The sequence below is a fragment of the Cydia splendana genome, chromosome 6, assembly GCF_910591565.1.
Source record: "Cydia splendana chromosome 6, ilCydSple1.2, whole genome shotgun sequence".
Lineage (NCBI taxonomy): Eukaryota > Metazoa > Arthropoda > Insecta > Lepidoptera > Tortricidae > Cydia > Cydia splendana.
In genome coordinates, this window is record NC_085965.1 from 12,016,610 (window position 1) to 12,021,841 (window position 5,232).

Consider the following 5,232-nt stretch of genomic DNA (forward strand, 5'->3'; position numbering starts at 1 on the left):
CACCGGTTTTTCCTTGTCGCGCCGATGGAAGCCAATCGGGGTGATTTGACAAAGGCATCAGTTAGGCCTGACGCAAAATTCAAGAAATGTTTTATCACTCCCTTAATAAATTCACAAAACTCCGTTTGGCTAAAGTGGGGCTTTGTGCTTTCAACTGTATATTATGATTCTCATTGTGATTTTAGCCCCAGACGTTTCCCGGGCATCGTGCTTAATCCCCGTACCAGAGCTCAAAGCAAATTGCTTCGCTTTATTCTATTCCTGTCGATTTTGCTGTCGACTTTATTCGATACTAATATAGTTAGGTACCTACGAGGGACCGGTTCTTGAAAAGTAAATACCATCAAAATGGGCTTCAGCCATAGTAAATCAATTATGTTTTAACAACTGATTCAATAATGGAACGATTTTGCAACAATTACTTGTTCAAACCGTGCGCGTTGTAGTTTTTACGGCCATATTAATAATACAAACTAACTTTCAGTTAGAGTTCAGCTACTGGTATGAAAAATTTATATCAACAATGCAGGACTTAAAAAAATAAGCGTTTTTTTTATTTAGGTACCGAAACTTACTTTAAACGTTTTTAATAAACAATAGGTACTAACCCACTTATTCATAAACGTTTACTAAAGTTGACAAGCCAATAATAATCGTTTGTCCCTTTCCGACGTATTGGTGTGATGGAAAGGGACAAACGATTATTATCGGCTTGTCAACTTTAGTAGACGTTTATGAATAAGGGGGTTAATAGGTAAGGTATACGAGTATCAAAATATTACCTACCATGACTGCGTCTGTCCCCGTAAAAGCCAGTTTTTGTGAAAACATATATTATTTTCTCTAGTTTTCCATAATACCTCGGTTAAAATTAGTTAGTTACTAGTAGTTCGCCCCGAACTGAGAACTCGCGTTTGGCAAAAATTATATAGAGCGATTTTGTTGCACCTACTTACTCGTATAGTGCGACATAAAATAGTAGAAAATAATGGATCAAAAATCGCGTGGATTTATTGCAAGGTCTGTGGAGCCCTTAACTGATAGATTTAAGTCACCATATATATTAAAATAAACTGTATCTGTGGTAAGCCGAAATATTTCCTGTCAAATGTCAAATACCTATATTATGTTTATTTTTATCTTGCTAATTATTTCAAAATGGTAAATTTAAAAACGATATTATAAAAGTGTAAGTCGAGCACTTTCATTTGATACCAAACTCGACCATACTTTCTTGCAAATAAAATGACCAGAATAGCAAGCCCCCTCACAAACAGCTTTTTGGCCTTCTAAGCTCTTCTAGCTCAATAACCTCTTGATCGAGCCTGCTCATAATGTAATGATTAAAATATAATGCCCTCGACTACATGTTTACCCAATTTCATTTAAATTAGAACAAATTTACTTTAGTTATTGAGTATCAAACTATCTTCTGACAGTTCAGCTTAAAAACATGGAAATGCCGGGACGTGCCGCTAGCCAGCCGCGTGTTCAAAGTTAAATGTAAGAACTTCGTTCGCTTCGTTCTCTCGTTCGAAAATGTTTTTCTAAAGTCCCTTGGTGAAAACTGTTTTTTACTAATTATTCAATATTAATTTTAGATAAACTGGTTTTGATTAGTGAAAACGCTTTATATTCTACCAGCGTCGAAACAGGTCTGACGACGAGAGTAGCGAGACAAAAGCGCGACCACGATCAAAAAGCGGGCTAAGCGAGTCAGTCAGCAACGATACCTATATATTTTATATACTGCGAGGAAACTGACTGGCACACAGCCGTATTCGAACAATGAGATACGTCAAATACTAGATAATTTCTTCAAACAAAAACGTCACTTTTGACACTTGTTTGACACTGACATATCCAATCCATATCGTTTCAATAAATAGTATTTGACCTATCTGATTGTTCGAATACGGCTGATAGTATAGTTAAGTAGATACTTAAATTCTATTTAAAATATATTTTTATATATTATTTAAATAAAAGAGTAAATATTTATTCAACTTAGACTTAAAGTTTTAATGAGGAACCTGAGACATCATTTTTTTACGTATCCCTGTAAAATCTTAACCCTAAAAGAGCTTTCACATCAGTTAAAAAAAACTTAGACGCTAGCTAGACGGTGGTGACCATGTTTATTTCAAGGTACTGGGCAGGAGACAGCTAACCTACTCTCAAGTGTATAGATGAGCTTTCAAAGCGCTTTCAGGCACTGCATAATCGCATATCGTACATGCTGAAACTAGATTCGTGTAGTTGTGCTCGTAATCTATCTTTGAGTGGGCTGAATGATGTATCGAAGTAGACGTCGATTCAATGGGTGGGTTTATGTACGAATCCACGTTAAAGCCCCATAGGTTCGTGTTCTTCTCTCACTCTTACCGAGTGTAAGCGTGAGCGAGATAGATTTGCGTGCTCGGGACCACGGATATCATGTTTTTGAATTTTAATATGTTGTAAATTGTAAATTTAAAAAAAGAGAAATTAATCGTTGAGTTCCTTCAAAAATACAATTTCGAATATTTAGAAGCACCTTTCATATTATTAGCTTTTGTGCATAAATTGTTACAAATTTTTAAAGGGCGTTTTAGACGGTCGTGATTTTTATGTATCATGTAAAAACAGGATTCGAACCGTTGAAGTCCCTAGATAAAATCCTCATGATTGCTAATTCAATTTTTGGCAACCGTATTGTAATCTAAAAAAGCGGTAGGTACGATTTTTCGAAAGCTCCACTCTCTGAACCTATGGCACCTTAAGATAATATACACGGTGTGGCCTGTAACACGAGCAAAGAATTAAAACATAGATTGTACTCCTCAAACGGTGACACTTTTGTTCAACAACTTTTAAAAATTATGAAGTATTTAGACTCCCTATTTTTCATACAAAATAAATATTATCTTCAATGGACGCCATCGCCACGCCATATTATTGTGATTGACGTTGCTTGTCACGCCTTAAACATAACAAATTTCGCAATACATTAAGTCTTAGAATAAACTTTAAAGTGTAATAAAAATCAAACCACAAGTTATTTTTAAAAGTCGCTGAACAAATGTTGGTCAGTATGAGGAGTACAGCCTACAGTTTAATTTTTTGCTCATGTTACAGGCCACTCCCGGTATATGTTTAGACCCGAAAGCTGTGCCTATTTTCCTTGCAATTTTCCCGTATTTCGTACAATTTCCTAAAATAACGACTGGCGCAACCCAGGTTACCCTATATAACTATTTTGGAAGCAGAATGACGGAACATAACCCTAAACTGCTGTTATATGTGTTATAACTATTATATCTATACAATAAACGCTAAGACAAACTGGCAAACTCCCGAGCTACGGTTTAATTACAGTAGTTGGAAGAACTGACTTCACAACAACAGCTGTCTTTCAATACTCCGCTACGTTCACTTCGTTATAGGGAAACTGTCGAAATTTAATTAAATACTTTGTTCAGCTCTACACATCGCCAAGCAACTGTCTACACACTTGCCGTATAACCCGTTCCGTTGTTCCAGTATAACTGCGAAAACCTTACCTTAAGAAACTGAGTTGAAATACACGATACTTCGTAAATCCTTTTAGGTAACTACCTTATTTAGATTTAGATTTAAATATTTCAGCAATAAGACGTAAATAAGTCATTAAAATTTTTATAGATTTAGACCAAGACAATTAGCTTTTCTTCAGATTATAAGTTTATTGATTAGATATTTTATAACCTCAAAAGTAGTGGTAACTTTTTTCCTTCAAAATTAAATGTGAGTAACTATACACTCAACTATAGTGTCATTTACACATTATTTTACCGCAACATTAGATGTCATAGAAACCCTAGCATTCGGAAGAAAAAGTTAATTATTACCACTACTTTTGAGGTTATAAAAATTATAATCTTTAAAAAAACGAAGTAAGTATATATAAACAAGGTGGGTCTATTAGTGTAAGATTGTCCCCAAATATTTAATTATTTTAAATCCACCATAATAGTCACAATTAGGCCTACAAAAATTAGATTGCGATAGCCTTGAGCCGGGTAATTTATATAAACCAAATGAAGGAAGGCTCAGATAGACAGGAAACGAATATAATAGGGGTGGCTTGGTGCGGCTGGATAGGAATAAATCAAAATGTCTGCAATGAATACATTTAATTTCCTGAACCGGCTTTGACATCGTATCGATTCACCACCTATTTTGGTGCTACTAAATTCGTCGGAAGCTATTCAATTGGTCTAGATTTAACTAGCCGAGTGCGAGCTGGGCAAGTAAATAAATAACAACAATTCGCCTATAGTGTCTGGACAATGCACACTAGCTCACTTCACTAGGCACACTGCAGAGACAGCGATTAGTTTGTCAAAATATTACTAAAATATTAAAACCTCAGTTTTTAAGCAATGACATTGTCTAAACAAGCTAATGGTCCATATTAGCAGATAGTGTAGGTATCCTATAGAAGCTTGTATAGATAACACATACGTGAACAAGTGAAATTGCCTTTGTCTCGCACTGTCACGTTTGTCGCTATGGGTCAGGAAATTAGGATGTTGACTATATTTAAAATAAATTATTTTACATACGACTGATCAACTTAAACAACCAGCCTATACTCATATATTGCTCGTACCCAACTTTCAACATAAGAGGTATGTTTACAAACACATACTCGTAACGCTATAAATCTCGCGAGTCTCTCGCCGAGATAATCGCGCATAGTGCGGGCTCAAGCAACCCAACTAGCGCCAACATGCAATATACAAACTCAGAGGATCCGGTTTGTATAAACAGATGAGGATTACGCTACATTACTTGTTATGAAACGAACTAATTTCTGGTCCAGAAATACCACTGTTGACAGCTGACAGATCATATAACAGTATTAACAGTTTCATAACAAGAAATTAAAATCTGAATCGATTCAGCCATCTATGAGCTTCCGTAAATTTAGGGCTATCGTGCGTGAGTGTTAAAATTTGCTGTTATATTTATTAGTCCATTGGCAGGTAAATACGCATCGTATGAAGCCGACCTTCTGTGCGCAACTATTGTGTGCAGCTAGCAAGCGACAAGATAGCATAAATCATTGTGGAGCTAGTCGCAATTAGCCGAAGCCGACGCCGTGAAGCCTGTCCCCTGAGTGCTGTAATCTAAGGCACTGCTAAATTTTGTTTACCCGCTTCATCTGCGCTATTAAAGCGATGCGGTGCAGTCAGATGATACAGCAAG